Genomic DNA, 16375 nt, shown 5'->3' on the forward strand with positions numbered 1-16375 from the left:
AAGCGCCGTCTACTTTTGCAGTGGCATCGTGCCATAACCCATATGTGATCAAGAATTTTTGAAAAATGTGACCCACATCCTCTTTCACTTCCTTACCCCTCTACCAGCAGCATCTCCTAACCCACACAGCTCCCTCTAGCCAGCAACCCAAGTGGCTTTAGGAAGCCGTATTGTACAGCACGCATGCCCTTCCTGCCAGGACAGGGAGACAGAGACGCGTGGCCCAGAACCAGCACATCATGATGCACCCTGGCTAAGAAAGGAAAGGAGCAGGGCAAGGAAAGCAGGTTTACTTTCTCAGTGTCACCTTCCATACACTAACTAAACGTGAGACAACTTGAAATTCCGTCACTAGAAGCTAGAGTGAGCTCATTGCTATGTAGCTGATCCTGCCCTAAAGTGAAATCAGCATTTCTGCTTGGCTGAGCAGAATCTTTATTATCCCGCTGCCACTCTGAACACACCGTATTTCAAAATTTTTCCCACAGTAACTTTAAGGCACTCTCTCCCATAGACACGCTAACTTCATTTGCAAGGTCACAGAAGGCATAGTGACAAGAACACCTGTAGCCAAAATCTTTCATTTGAGACCGGAGAAAACAAAGTGAGTCGGTAAGTAACAAAACAATACTGCTTGTACCACTAAGCACTGCTCTTAAGCCATGTTTTGTCCAAGTGCCACCAAGCAGGCAAAATAGCTGGCAACACACTCTAAAAAGCAGAAAGAGAGTGACACCTTGCACCATCTAATCACTTTCAGCTATATTATCAGCCCTCTGGCTATCACTAGCTCCTAATAACTTTCCTAAATCTTTGCACAGACATGAACAAGGAAAACTTCGAGTAGTCAGTCAGGAATTTTTAACAAGGAATGCCAGGACTGTGAGCTGAAAAGGCAGAGTTAGCTCTTCCTTGAATGCCAGGGGGCATAACAGCCACAGGTGACATCCTCTACAGCTTTTGCGGAGAGAAAACAAAGTGCTGGAAGCTTAACTGCATCTGAAGCACTCCATCTCAGGCCATGAGCTAGTCCCAAATTCCGGCAGTAAACGCTTACACTCTGTCTTCTCAGCTTTCACAAACACTCTTTGGATTCAAGTAACTTGGAAATAGTTATCCAAACTGGTGGACCAGGAGGAAAAAAAAATTAAAAAAAGAAAGAAAAAAAAAAAAAAGAGGCAGCAAGTCAGTCTTTACACTAAGACATTCTGCAACTTGATTTTACAATCCAGAGGTCACAACAGTCAGTATTCAAAAACTTTGCAGAAAGTGGTAATGAAACACACACATGCACGTACATAGGCATACATACACAGATACATACTCTTTTTATGAGAACAGCAACAAAACAAAGGAAGAAATTGTTCCTTTCTGAAGTCACACAGAGTTTACTAAAACTGGATTTTGGAAGCAGTCCAGTGCTACTCTCTGCATCTGAAAGAACTCCATGCCTTAAACATACACAGTATGTCAGAAACACTACTTGAATTTTCCTTTTAACTCCTAACCAAGCAGGCAATTAGCAATGGTCCTATTTTAAATGCATGGTAAAAGGCAGATAAAATGACATAAAATGGCCTGTTTAAGACAGAGGAAGCCCAAAGCTCAAGTCAAACAATGCACTTGATTTATTTAATTTTTTTTACATCGATAGGTTTTGAAGAAGTGTCTTCCCCTTCTTTATTTCTAACAAGAAAAAAAAAAAAGACAGACCCTTTAAGCTATCCCAGATCACGCACCTGGAAGCAATGGTACTCAAAAGCACTAATCATATTTAAAAAAAAAAAACAACTCTTGACCAACATCTTTGTCACAACACTAGAGCAAACTACATTTTGAAATCTTTCCGCTAAAAAGCACTTTCCTTCAGGACACTGCCTCAAACCATCACCTAGAGCTAAATGGAATCACATGGTCCTACTTTGAATCCTCACTCTGTGCAATCAAGCCCTGAGCCTAACAGCATTTGCCTCAGCAGATCTGAGGCTCAAACTCTGCAATTCCACTCCTCCAGGCCAAAAGGAGGAATGAAGTCAGACCATGCACGTCTTCACAGAGCCGAGTATCGCATTTCCCTGAAAAGCTTCTGGTTTGATCTCAGTAACTTCAGAAGCTGTACACACACATAGTTTTTTCTTCAGGACTTACTACTCCCTACCTCTGAAAAGCTTGTGTGTAGACTCCCTCCTACGGTGCACGGGTACACGCACTCGCTCATGCTCGCTGGGATAAACACAACTTCTGACTTCTCCTTCCTTTTTAACTATTCATTGCTCCTTTGATTTTCAGGTGAGCAGCTTATCTGAAATAAAAATTTACATCTCAGTGGAAGCTCAAAGACATCAGTTTAAACTAAACCCTTACACTACTACCTGTGAGGCTTGGGGGTTTTATCCAGATTGGTGGTGGTGGTAACTTGTTTGCTCACCGTCCTATAGCCTTCATGAATACAGCTCCCAAATGCTCACAAGTAGCCAAGGTACTTTAGCTTTCCCTTCTTGACCAAGAGACATGACTTTCTCATAAAATGATACAAAGATGTTATACATGAGCACCATGCTTGCCATTCTCAAATGCCAGATACTTAACTTTTAAAACTAGTTTTCTAGTGGATTTCCCTAGGAACAGGTCATGTCTCTTAAGTAACCAGTTTTTATGCCGGTCAACCACAAGACAACAGCACCATCCAGCGGCCCCTGCCTCAGCCAACGCCTTCCAGGGCTATGAATTAATTCCGAGTACCATTCCAAGGGGCATCCACCTTGTGAGGCTTTCTCAGAAATACCGAAGTACTTCAACTCCCTCAGTTTCAATTGGGCAGGTTATTTCCCTGAGAAAGTGGGGCTTCATTTCCACAGGGGATAAACCCCACCAACGCAAATAACCACAAATGATGGTAATTTTCAGACATTTTAGGAGTCTCTTGTTTTCAGTCAGCATTTAAATCACTTTCCACAAATATCCCTTCCATATTCTCCTGTGGCCGGGACCTTCAAACCATTACTTAATACAGGTCATTCTACCAAAAAGTTCCTATATCTAAGAGCTGGCACACTTCCTCAGCAGTCTCCAAGCAAGAGTTTTGGAAAGAGAACCACACAGGAGTCCCTGACCACGGTGTTTTATATTCTTCGATGAAAATACCAAGAATAATCAGATAATGGAGTCAAACGTTTGTGAGCCACCTGCAATCAGTAGTAGGGCTGTGTATCAGTATGACTCGTTATTAAATAACATGTAAACAAAAAGTTTTGGCAAAAAATCCCCTATCATTTATGTTATGCATTAATAGTCATTTACATCAGAAAACCAAACCATGCAACATCAGGTATCTCCTCACATTGCGTGATTCCATAGCTGCAAGCTTTACAGAATCCAGCGCTGACCAAGAACCTAAGTCCGTGTTAAAATGTACATTCCTAACTAGAAACAAACTTAAGAAAACAGCAAACCAGACAGCTTCTGACAGTTCTGAGGTGTCAGCCGCTCCCTTCATCATTGCAGGCCACTGGTCTGAAACCTGTTGGTGACTAAGGGACCTCCACACTTAAGAGGTTAAGAGCTAAAGGGCTCCTCAAACAAGGAATTTCCAATCTGCTGGTCCTGGAGCACTTCAGATCACCAAAGATCTTAACCACTCTCACCTCAAGACAGAGAGCAACACAGTAATTTTCAGATGACACTCCTCAGGTTTGCGGTATAAACTGTCCCTTTTTTACTGTGGGACAGTACAATCCTTTGAGATCAATCTGGTTTGGGCATTCACTAGATTGCTTGGGAGCTGGGACCAAAAATTCTAAGGAGTCTGTATCCAAGCTCTGGTCATTCGTCAGCTGGGGATCACACCTAGCATTCCAGCACACCTTAGCTGTTACCTGAAACCATAGTACAAAGGGACTTTTTTAAACAGCAGCATTCCCATGAGTTCCCATCTCGCTACACGTTCTCAGGAGACCACCTATGGCTAACTATTTCTGGGACTTTTTGTTCCAAAGCTTAGACTTCATCAGTGGGACATCTCCTTTCTCTGAGGCAAGTTTCATTTGAGGTCACCCAGTCCTCTCCCTGCTGAACCCTACACACTGTTTTTGCAAAACAGCAATTCCAGCTTGCTTATGCTGCTCTACTTTCTAAAATTTACCTGGGACAAAGGGTTATCTCTCTGATCTTTTCATGGGTGATGTAACAACACGTTGAAGGAAGATCACTGTTAGACTAAATTCCTCCCAGGTGTCTTATAATTATAAAGCAACAGTCACAGGGCTGTAGCAATAAAAGAAGAGAGGTTAGCTTTAGTTAGCTGAGCCAAAAGACAATTTAAAAAAAAAGAAAAAAGCCAAATGGCAGTTGTATAAAAAGCAGGAATAAACACTGTACACCCTTGTTACAGAAAGAACTGGCATGATCTCATCTCAAAAGGGATTTAGGTGCTTAATTGCCTCTGCAACCAATTCAAACATTCAAAATTCCTGAGTCTGAAGTGCAGATTTAATAATAAAATGTTCTTTTACCTACCAGAAAGACTGTTTTAAAAGTCAACTGTAATTAAATGCTGACAGGTCTCTGAGCTAAAACCTTTTGTAACAGTAGCACGGACACAGTGTCCCACTGTTAACATCACATTTTACACTCTGCAGGGACCAGTTTCCCTTTTCTTCTGCGGCATTACTCAGGCATGGAACAACCCAAGAATCTAATCCCGCTTTCCTTTAGGTTCACAGGACCACAGAGGTTCCTCCTACAGGATATTTTCCCACCAGTCTCTAAGCCATGGCACACTTACTCAGTCTGCAGCCAAATCCCAAACACACTGCAGGATGTCCCTTTACCTTGACACTAGAGAACCAGTTTATGGTTTACCTCTCTTCCCGTCACATAACCATGAGCTGGAAGTGCCCAACCGAAATATTAAGTCATGTGTACAGCTGAAGCATACATTGGTTATGGATCGGACAGAAAGAAACGACGGCAGCTGTTGCTGGGGGCTTCCTCCATTACCTTTGATGCATTTCTGCTCTTTCTTTGTACTTCTGGAATAAGTCACCTTCCAGCTTTACAGCAGCAGATGCTGGAGGACTGCAAGAGTCTCAGATACTGCCAGCCATACCAGGAGCTGTACAGATGCCTATGACAAATAAAAGAGAGTATTTATATTGTGCTCAGAGGCCTCTTAAAGGGCCCATGGCCAAACTGCAGGGGGGGGGGAAAAAAAAAAAAAAAAAAAAAAAAAAAGGACTCGGTTGCCAGCTGAGCCAGCTTAAAACTCCTCTCTATTAGTTGTGCAGGCCCTGGGGCTCTGCTAGAGGTGGATTCCCATCAGGACACCAAACCAGCTTATTATCACAGAGCAAAAAGTTCTTTTTCTCTCTGTGGCCAAGACAAGCAACTGTGGGACTTGATGAAGGCAATTAGATCATTATCGTGTCAGAACCACTGGGCTTCTGCTGCTACCTATCCTTGCTTATACAGCAAATACCACACACACCCCCATTTCTCAACGGGTAGGAAAGGGAGGAAGGACTCTCAAGGGGATGGATGAAATCAAGTGGTCGTGCCACTAGAACTTCAAGAGCGACCAAGGCTATTTGGCTATCATTAAAGCATCAGATTAGCCAGTCCATTCCTCAAGCACACTCATCCGAGAAAAGAGGAAGTAAAAGAAAAAAAGACAAGCCCTAAGGCCGCAGTAACCAACTGGAATAAAAACCCACCACAAAGCACATGCATGTGCCCAAAACTGTTCAGCCTGTGGCCGAGTCTGGGAAACCCAGAAGCTGAGCACCAAGGACAATTCTCAGAAGGATCAGTACAGCAGTATGGGAACGATTTTCAGGAGTTAGCCTCCTTCCACTCAGAGCACATTCTGACAGCCCTTCCCTACATAGCCCAGCCCACCAAGGCTACAGAGAACAAGCCAATCCTGTCACCCATCTCCAGCATCCTCAACAAACAATTTGGCTGCAAGGCCCAGTTTGCTGAAGCTCTCAAATGTTTGCTTAAGGAGTGACCACCAACCAAAACCAAGAGTTATCTTCTGGCTTAAGAGTTACTGCCAGGCTTCCCAATCTCATTGCCTTACTCAAGCTCCCTCTCCTAAAGCCGAGCTTCCCTACTCCTGCCTGCTACGCACAACACCCGGGGCAGGCTGCCTGGCAAGCTCCAGGCGTGAAGCCTTACAGCATACAGAGAGGGGGGGAAAGGGGGGGACGTGAGCATTTAACCATTATCAGAGTGCCCTCTTTGAACCACAAAGATAGCACACATCACCGTAGCTCACCAGAGCATAAGAATGGACAGTATATGGCAGTACTAGCATGGAAACTTGCAGCAAACAGTCTGGCATTCAAAAAAACCACAAGATTTATGTCTTAGGTTAGGACTGACCAAACAGGAATATGCCGATCCAGCCTCCTTAGCTTGCAGCAATGCAGCTCCAGAGCTTAATCATATATCCACATAGCAAGCGAACAAAGGCATCCATAGCCCAAACAGGAGTGCAAGGCAGTTGCAAAGGGCCCAGGGCACAACTGCCACCCTCCACAGCTGGCGCAGTTCACATTCACACAATACACTAGGTGCTTCTGAGGCTTTCAGCTCAGGGGGCCTGGGTAAACAGCTTAGCTTGCTTTCCATTTTTCCTTTTCACCTAGGGATACCTTAAACTCAGTTTGATAAACCCCAAAGCTCTAAATAACCTCAGAATGACTTTCTGCTTCAGTCCTCTCCTGTGGCAATGGCCTGGGTATACAGCCATGCTTTCACTACTACGCTGGGTACCCCAATTACCTCCATTCCACATCTGTAAGGCAAAACTGCCTCTACGTAACAGCTTTTTTTCCTCACTAGAGCGCCGGTACAACAGAGGGTATACCAGACTCTCAGGCTAACTGCATGTGTCGATGACATTGTAGAAAAGTCCAGATAGGTTGCTGCCTGAGCAGGGGAGGGGTGGCACCAGGGGTAGACATGTACAATGGCACCCGCTGGTTCCCAGTCATCTGAGATGGGCACGAGTTGTCCAGGCTTTTACAGAGAAAACATTCAGAGAATCTTTCTGCATAAGAAAACCAAAACCCATAGCCCATGTACTAAGAGATTACAGGAAAGGCAACCATGAGACAGCAAAAACTGAAACCATAATTAGCTGTTATGATTACTGAGTAGTAACTATGTTATGTGTGGTCACAGCGCAATACTCAGCGTTTGGAATCACTGACTGACTACAAGCCCTGTCTAGATGCTGCAGGCACATTTTTTCAGAAGCACTGCAATACCTAGAAGTTTCTTCCAAAGCCCATGCAGAATGTGGCAAAAATCTGTCAGGGGCTCAACAGGCACTGTCAGGCAGGAAGCATTTCTGAAAGCCCAGGCAACTTCACCTTATGTGCTCACACAGAAGCTATGCTCCTTTGCAAATCTAAGCATCACTGAGACAACAGTTTACACAGAGAGGTGTCAAGAAAGTGAGGTGATACCCCCTGATAATGCAGGGGCACAGGATTAAGCCCCAATCACACAGAGTCCTCAAGAAAGACTAAAGAATGATCCTGAACTGTGCTAGGGTAGGTGGAGTCAGAGACAGAAATGAAATTAAGCATGTTAACACAGGCTGCATTTTTCTTCTTAAGACAGATAAGGAGAGTGCTAGAGGGCTCTCAGCAGGGAAAAAAATACAACTGGCTTCGAAAAGTTGTGAAATTTTTGCCTATTTCCAACCAGCTGCCTCAGTGATGGGAAAGGATGAGCAATTGTTCCTGGACTGGGAGGGGGGGGGAAAAAATCAGCTTTCCCAAATCATTATGGAAAATAAACCCAACAAGAAGTCATACAAAAGCATGAGCTGCCCAACAAACCTCAAATGACATGGTCAACTTGATGAGAACCTAGTAGAAGGAAATCCCTTTTGCTCCTTTCTAGCTGGTACCCAAGCATCTAGTAGAACTAATAGGGAGTTACACGAGTCCCAATTACATCATTTTATCTGTGCCAAGTAGAAGGAAAAAAAAGTCTTTTGTGAGGGAGGGCTCAGTAAGTCTCTTGGCAGAGTCCCCACTTGAAACCATAAAATATTTAGATATAACCCCTTTGATCCCAGAAGGCTAAACTCCACAAAGATCTCAAGCAAAGCCAACAAGTCATGGAAATCAAAGCAAATGCTGAAGGATTGAGGAGGATGGAGCTGCAGAAAAAGATTACAAAGGCCACAGGCTGCCTTTGTAACAAAAAAGGAAAATTCAACTTCTTGACAGATCCAATATTGACCAATTGACTGTGCCAATAATAAATTCTGTGCTACAAGCATGTGAGAAACTAGTTCACTCACGCCAATGTACAATCAGGCCAAAATACTACTAGTTACTGTTTCGATGGAGCCTGTTCTATCAAAAGAAATCCACAGTTCAGCAAAGCTACTCTTAAGTTCTTAAATTAAACCTTTTAGTGACTCTACTGCCTCTGAACTTGCTCTTTCGGTCACTCAAAAGACATTTATCTAACTCACACAGCATTCAGCTTTAAACAAACAAATAGATGAACACCGATAAACAATTTAATTAGAATACTGCTACAAATCACTGGAGATGGGGTTTCTGCAACAATATGCCAGGGGCAACAAGCAGAGTGCTGTGGTAAGCAATTTGTAAGAGTAGTTAGGACACAACAAGAAATCAGAAATGGGCTGGGGTGGAGGTTTTCACTAGCCTCTAGAGAGACTACCCACTCGACATGAATTCTAAGCAAATCCATTAATTACAAGGAAGTCGTAACACCTTCTTCCTTTTTCTTAGGTAACATCTAAACATACAGAGTTCCCTACTGACAGGAGAAAAGCAAAGAGCTCTAGGGTAAAATGGAACTCCAAATATTATACATATACATATTTCAGAAACAAAGGCAATTCTCCATATTATTTATATTTGCAGTGTATTTTATATTGCAGTATCTCTATAACACTGTTTTCATATTCCTAAAATCAGTTTTTTCAAAGCTGTAAGAATCAGCCCAATTCTGTCCCTTATGATGTCACTGCTTGACAAGTGACATGAAGTGGGGGACATCAACTGTCTCACAAAACAGAAGTTCAGACACATGCTCTCTTCAAGAAGCTGTGTTAAACATCTCATTTATCCATCTCCCATCACTGACTTTTTAAAAAACTGAATACACTTATTCTTAAACCCAGGAGAATTAAAATATCAAGTAGAAAAAAGAGAAAAAACACACAACTCTTATCCAAAGCACAATACAAATACTTCAAATTGTACGAGTGTCAGAGCAAACCACCACTCTAACCTCTTTCATTAAACATTTACACAGACAGCTCATCTGCGTATCTCATTCTCAAGCAAACAAATCGAAGTTTGGAGTCAGATGTGTTTAGCTGGATTAGAAATCACTTTCCCTTTCACCCTTCCAAATTAAAGACATGAAACAGAGATAAGAAAGGCTCAAAAGCACTGTCAAGTTTCGGACCAAAAATTACTTTTCTTAGTCCTTTCTGAGCATGTTCTCCTGACTAGGAGATGCTATTAGAAAAATCAAACAAACACACACTAACTTGATGGGTTTCTCCTTGATGATACGCTACATGCCAGGAAAAAAACAAAACAAAACAAACCTCATGCTCTTACAACATGTGCTTAACTAAGACCTAGTTCAAATAAATAGCTTTGCCCAGACCTTTACACTGAGGCCAGGTCTATGCTGTGGGCTAACCATCAATAGCTTTACCTTGCTTTATGGCAGCAAAGGGCTTGTCAGGTGAGTGTAGCCCTTCCTGGTGAAAACACAATCTTGCTATAAGAGCTTACTCCCGTCTTCCTAGGCAAAACCTGCACCGACAGATCTTTTCAAAAGAAACAACTGTGCCAGCAGAAGACGCAAGACAAAAATGCCTGCCAGATTTGTAATGGCCTCCTTCATTCTTTAACCTATGCTTATTTGGCAAAGGAAAAAATATCAGTAGTTCCCCTTCAAAGCACCTCTTATTCACTAAGTCTACCAAGGGTGTAAACACCTGACCCTACTAGACCACTGGAGCACCTAGCCCCTTTAAAACTGATTCTTCCTACTCGCATAATGCTCTAGTACCGCCATTGTCCTATCATCTCCAGTGTCCAGAGGCGGAGCTGATATGGTAGAGTGTGATCAACTACATCGCCACGGTAGGATTACAGCAAGTCTCCTTAGCCCCATCAGCCATCATCTATAAGGAGCAAAACACCAAGTACTTCCCTTTGTACGTGGCCCAGGGCACACAAACCTTCTACACAGGCACAGAGGGAGAAGCAAAGACATTAAAATTTCTCAAGGGACTTACCCTTGCCTTTTCTTTCTGCCACTGTTGCTCCCTCAATTGTCTAGCACGCAGGAGCCAGAACAAAGGCTTTGCCATGTCACTGGCAAGGCAGGAACTCAGCACCCACCTGCTCTCTGAATGCTGAAGTTTTGGCAATGGCTCAAGGTAACAGAGGTTAGCTGCACAGATCATTCCAGCTGTAGCAGTACCAGCATTACCTTAAACTGCATTCCATCTCTGTTTCCTTCTATCAGGTACGGGATGTAAACTTGATATAGTGATAGCTCTTCAAGCATGTCCAAGTGGCACTTTCCACTTATCTGTATTGTTGTCAACTACACAAAAGCAGATCAATTTTTATCCTTCTCTTCTTTAACAACAACAACAAACCTCATGGCCAAACAGACCTTTTATTTCAAACCTGGAAGTAAAATTTCACCAATCAATTTCCTTCTAACATCTATAAATCTACTTGGTCTAGTCTCTGCTTGACTCATTCACTCAGCGTGTTACGTGACACATTCTGTTTTATTCAGGTCATTGCCCATTCCCACCCCTCGCTCAGTCATTTCAATAAGGAACACAGTAAAGTCCAAAGCAATAGTTCAAGTTCAAAACAGATTTTGTTCTCATCTGTGATGTCCAAGGTCACACAGGAAATGGACAAGCCACTCCACACTGTCTCAGCTTAGTACTCTTTAAAAAGGGGGGGATACTACTACTTTATTTGTAAAGCACTGTCACATTAGCAGATGGCAGTCTTAGGAACTCCTTAATTTAGGTTTCAAAATAACTTGATGCAGGTTTCAAAACCATTTTTTGAGCTCAGCTTTGTTACTGTAATAAAATCACACACTCTTTACAAATATATGGAACACCTCCTAACTAGTATAAGGCATGTTTCACTAGTAATCTATATAGGCAGCATGTAGACGATACACTTGGCTTACTTGGACTGTACCATTTCACTGTTCCTTAGAACACCTTCAGGGCATTAAAGTAAGACATTCCTAAAGTATTTACTTTCCCCATTTCTGGTTTAAGGGTCACGTAGTTTTCCACATGCACAGTAAAAATACTTACCAATTCCACCACTTTTGACACAACTAATTCCCCCTCTCCCAGAAAACGCCCAACTAGTAGTAATGGTCTACAACACCAACTCTGAGCTGCAGGCTGCAGACTCCTGAGGCTGCGGGTCAAAGGATTTGCAAAAGCTAACAGAGAAATGGGGCCTTCTCTCAGGAAGCTTACATTGGTTCCATAAAAGTATATCCCACCTCTAAAAGCAGTCTAAACCAGAACTAAGAGCCGCTAGTCCACAAGTTCCAAATCTGCCAGCCATCACGGACCTCTCAAAAAAACCAAGAGCCTTCATTTTGGCCACCAAGGGACAAAAAATACCATCCTGTGGGTGCGATTCTCCTCTCTCATCACTCGCACAAAGCAGAAGCAAGTTGATGAAATGTTACTGTGGCAAAAAGAATGTCTGCATCATACACTGCTGCTGAAGCAGAAACAGCGCATGCTTTCCTGCTGACAGCACAGCCCCACTCGCCCCAACTGGTGCGCGCAAGTCACCCGAGTCTGATTTCCCAAGACTCTTGCTGGATTGTGCATGCTACAGAGATCTTAATGGACTCCATTTAGCAATAGCCTACTTCAAAGCTAGCCTGCAAATACCTCAATCTCACCCTGGATTACAGCATAGCTATTTCCTGTAAAGACAGAAAGCTTCTCCATCTCTGATTTCTGTTTCTTGGTTTGATTTTTGTGAAACTATTTTGAAATGAAGCTTCAATAATGAACACGAGCCAAAAATTTAGTCCAGGGCATCTCGTTCTCTCTCATATCCTGCCAGACAAAAAATACTGTAAAGGCCGTATCATTAAGAAGAGAATCAGCTCTACCATATGAGTATCTCCCTTTCCAACATCTGTCTGCACCTCCAGCTTGTGGGATCGAACAGGAACACTTTTAGCAGGATTGCCCCTGGACCATTCGTCAGTCTTTCTGAAATCAGTAAACAACTTGTCTCTGTATGAAAGCCTACAGATTCTTAAAAAGAAATCAATACATAAAATACCTGGCCTAGCACAACTAAGACCGTACCCTAGAGAGTACATTAGATTTGCTGAATACCATGGAGACAGTCTAGATTTACAATGCGTCACGACAAAATCAGATTAATCACAAAGTATTCTAAACCTAGCATGTTACTTACTGTTAGCATATTTAACTTCAGCCTGAGCTGGACTCATTTTCCAATTTAACCTTAGGGTGCGATATTGGCTATCACTAAAGGCTTTATTTGCCTCTTCCTTGCACCCAGCTTTTTCTCACTCCATTCTTCTTGTTGAACGGTTACCAGCCTTTCATATCACCCACCTTGCCTCCGCTGCACCAAAACTCTTAAACTAACCAGTTATTCTTCAACCCATACATTCTCCATCTTACCCTTTTTCAGGAGGGGACAGGTATTATCATCAAGCACATATCAGCAGCAAACATCTCCTGGTCACTAGTTTACTTAAGATTGACAGCACCTCATCGCTGTTATCTGGACCCCCTGCTACCAGGGCTGATTACACCACCTTTTGAAGCAATTCCTCATCTTCCAAGGTTCTTAAATTTGTAGTCTGTTTCCATTGCTACAGACAAAAGTTTGCAGAAATCGTATCAGTAGAACTCTTTAAGTGCAGTCCCCTTTTTCCATGTCAGTTGACAACTCCCACGCAAGTATTCCACCCTTTACTTTTCCCATATGACTGTTTCTTGCAGCATCAAGCATCACTTATGGAGACCACATCCTGGCTCCTGCTAGTCTTACATCTTACTCAAGTAAAAAGGTATACTCATTCATTACCTGTTTACATCTTACTTTTCATTTCAGGTATATCTATGCATTCATTATGTCCAGGCTCATAACAAAATTTCTTTCGCTTAAACATGTCTCAACTCCCTCTCTTTAAAATACAGCAACTAAGAACTTGCCTCTAGCCCCTTCCCCCCTCCCCAACTACTCATGCAGCAGTTAAAAGGTTAAAAATACAGAACAAATCTTAAGGCACTCCTTGCTATCAGCAGTGCAGGTGCTACCAATGAGTCATGCTCAGAAAAGCAACCTGTCCAAGACCACATGATTCAGCAACAGTCAACACTAGAACTAAGGACTTTGAAATACTAACGCTTTGTTATTATTTCAAATTAAAGCTGATTTTACAAACATTAAACATGTCCCCTTAAAACAAACAAAACTAACCAAAAATAACCATAAAACCAAACTACATACAGCCATAATAGCCATTGTTTAACCAGTACCGTGATCTTGCAAGTCTTAACATAGGTCAGAGACAGCACTGAAAAAAAAAAAAAGTGGAAATTAAACTGGGGGTCACAGCAGTGCCCAAACCCAAGGGTGTTCATGAAGAAACCTGCAGGGTAGATACCCCAAAACCTAAAGCATAGTATTTTCATTTGTCTGTACTCACCTACAACGCTATGCCACAGCTGAGGTTTTCTGCTAAATAAGGAAAGCAAACTGCATTTTATACAGCCTTAATATGTTATTCAGTGTATGATACACAAAATATGCTGGTAGCTCATTAAGTTAACAGGATTCATCACAACTGACTTTGAGAAACACGGCAGAAAGGCAGAATGTTAGGAAAAACCTTGCTAGTAACATTAGCTGCTAGGCTTTCTTGTCTAGAAATCCATACACCAAGCTGGCCACAGGAGAGAAAAATTGAAGAAATACAGCTTTCTTCTATCTCAAATAAGGGGGGGTGGGGGGAGAGACACTTTGCATGGAGTAACGCTTGGGGGGGAAAATCAAGTTACTTGCCATGTTCAATAAACACAGTGCTCCCTTAAAAAGAGACTATAAAGACTTTTAGTAAAATTTACCAACAAACAAAAAAACCCCAAACAGAACACCCTGAAATCAAGAAGCAGAAGTGGAAATCTGTACTTACATTAAGAGGCTGAGAATTCTAGTATGAACATCTACTTTCAAGACCCTAGAGAAAGGCAACGTCATTCAGTGGACACGCTATTCCAGCCAGCAGGAAATGGTGTAGGACAGATCTAATCCCTTGCAGAAATGTCTTCAAAGATCTAAACCAACTACAGCTACCCACGGCAACCATCAGTACAGTAACAGCCAATAGTTTAGCCTAATTACATAGGCTCAGACTGCAGGAGCTCAGGAGATAAAACGACAGACAGAGCAGTGTGGGTATCAGCACCCAATGCATATGCTGTTGTAAGTTAATGAAACACAAAGGGTTCAGTCCAGCTGCAGAAGGAGAATCAGGTTATATTCCGTGATATATCAGGTGCTAGAGACAAGCAGAGCAGAACATGCAAACAAAACCCCCTCAAAGACAGCACAACAAATATGGAGACAAAGCCCTGACAAAAAGCAACTAAAAGGAGGACTTTGCAGATCCAGAAACCTTCAGTCCCTGCTCCACAGAAAGCAGTCAGAGAATTGCCACATTTTCAGCAATGCTTTCTGACCTACTGCCAACATGACTCCAACTGGATTGTAAAGGCAATTCCAGAAGCAATGCTAACAGCAGTATTTAAAGCCAAAAGTGCAACCAGTTGCTGGAGATGTCCTCATCTGAGAGCAACGGGCAAGTGCAGAACATCAATAAAACATAAAACTAAGATGCATTATCACTTTGAGTGTATCATGGGTGAACAGCCTTGGGAGAAAAAGAAATGTTCAGTTAGTGACTCACCTCTGGCATGGACAAATTCTTTAGCCCTATGGCATGTATAGCCTAACTATAGGTCTTAACAGACACTATGAAAAGCCATTTCTTACAGGAGCTAGGTAACTACAAACGTGACCAAGATGCTAGCGGCATCACACAAGTTTAAGCATGTGATATAGCCATTACACTTGACAGATACAATCAGAAATAATTTCTAGAGCGTACCATGCCATAGCATCTTGGCATCACTCAGTCCTGCCCATACTAAAATGCTGCACAGGATGGGAAGCCCCAAGCAGCAGGACAATCGCCCACTTGGCCACAAGCCTCATGCTGTCCTCCAAGGAAAAGGCTAATCTTGTGCATAAACTACAATTATGTTCAAAGGGGACAGAGCATAAATCTCAGCAGGCAAGAGCTGAAACTGGGAGATCAATATGTACTTCACAGCTGAACGTCTAAGAATAGTAGGGGCACTCATTAGCTACAAATACACAATTGTAAGCACAAACACAATAGCACGAGGCATGCTGAAAACAGACACTGCCCAAGAAAAGGAGGGCTCCCAGCCCCAGACAATTTCAGTTAACTCTCCAAGACCTAAACCTGCTCAATTCCACAAAACGGAGCTACATTCCTTTGTCACAATACAAATGAAGCCTATCACTCAGAAACCAGAACATTTAAAGCACGCTCCAGCAGGAACTGCAGTTAAAACAGGCCGTAAAAGCTACGGGATTCTAACAAGCTATTGTCAGACCATGGTCACAGTACACTGCAACAGAAACCCCATGAGAACAAACTCATCAGTCAGTTGACCAAGTGCGTATCCCCTAGGCAATAACAAAGCAGAGACAGCAAAGAAACCGTGGACAAGTACACATGAAATACCTACCCAGCTATGCTGGACCATTGCAATAAACCCTTGTGAAACAAGCAGCGTTGCAGATCAGGAACAGATACCTGAAGTCCTGCTTTCTATAAAAGCGGGTCTTCTCCTCCCGAGGCGCAGCCCAGATGGGACACAGGCAGCCAACCCAGACCAGTGGATCTGCTGCAACAACAGTCGATGACCTGAGGCCACTGTACACAGCTGAGAGGGTCAGGGTAAAGGCCACCAGCTAGCCCCACAGAGAGGACAAAGCCAAAGGTGAGTGGAAACTTAGCAGAGAGCAATAGCTATTGTGTTAGGAAAGTAGCAGGGGCAAATCTGAACATAATTAATGAAAAAAAAGAGCACACTCTCAGCATACAGCCATAGACAGTGCTGAAACTGTTGTCTGAAGAGCAGACTTGTGGCCCGGTGTGCAAGAAGAAAATTTTCACATGCTCAGGGAGACATCGCTTATTT

The 16375-nt window shown here is 42.8% G+C and overlaps 1 long non-coding RNA gene across 1 annotated transcript; it reads right to left on the reverse strand.

Annotated features, from left to right (window-relative positions):
- Nucleotides 1-1884: 1884 nt before the first annotated feature.
- Nucleotides 1885-16060, reverse strand: LOC119150105. The gene is made up of 4 exons (XR_005104939.1): nt 15920-16060; nt 4999-5125; nt 4142-4263; nt 1885-2302 (listed from the first exon to the last, which is right to left on the reverse strand). It is a non-coding gene; the product is annotated as an uncharacterized LOC119150105 (long non-coding RNA).
- Between the last annotated feature and the right edge of the window lie 315 nt (nt 16061-16375).

This window comes from Falco rusticolus, chromosome 1 (assembly GCF_015220075.1).
Source record: "Falco rusticolus isolate bFalRus1 chromosome 1, bFalRus1.pri, whole genome shotgun sequence".
Classification (NCBI taxonomy): Eukaryota; Metazoa; Chordata; class Aves; order Falconiformes; family Falconidae; genus Falco; species Falco rusticolus.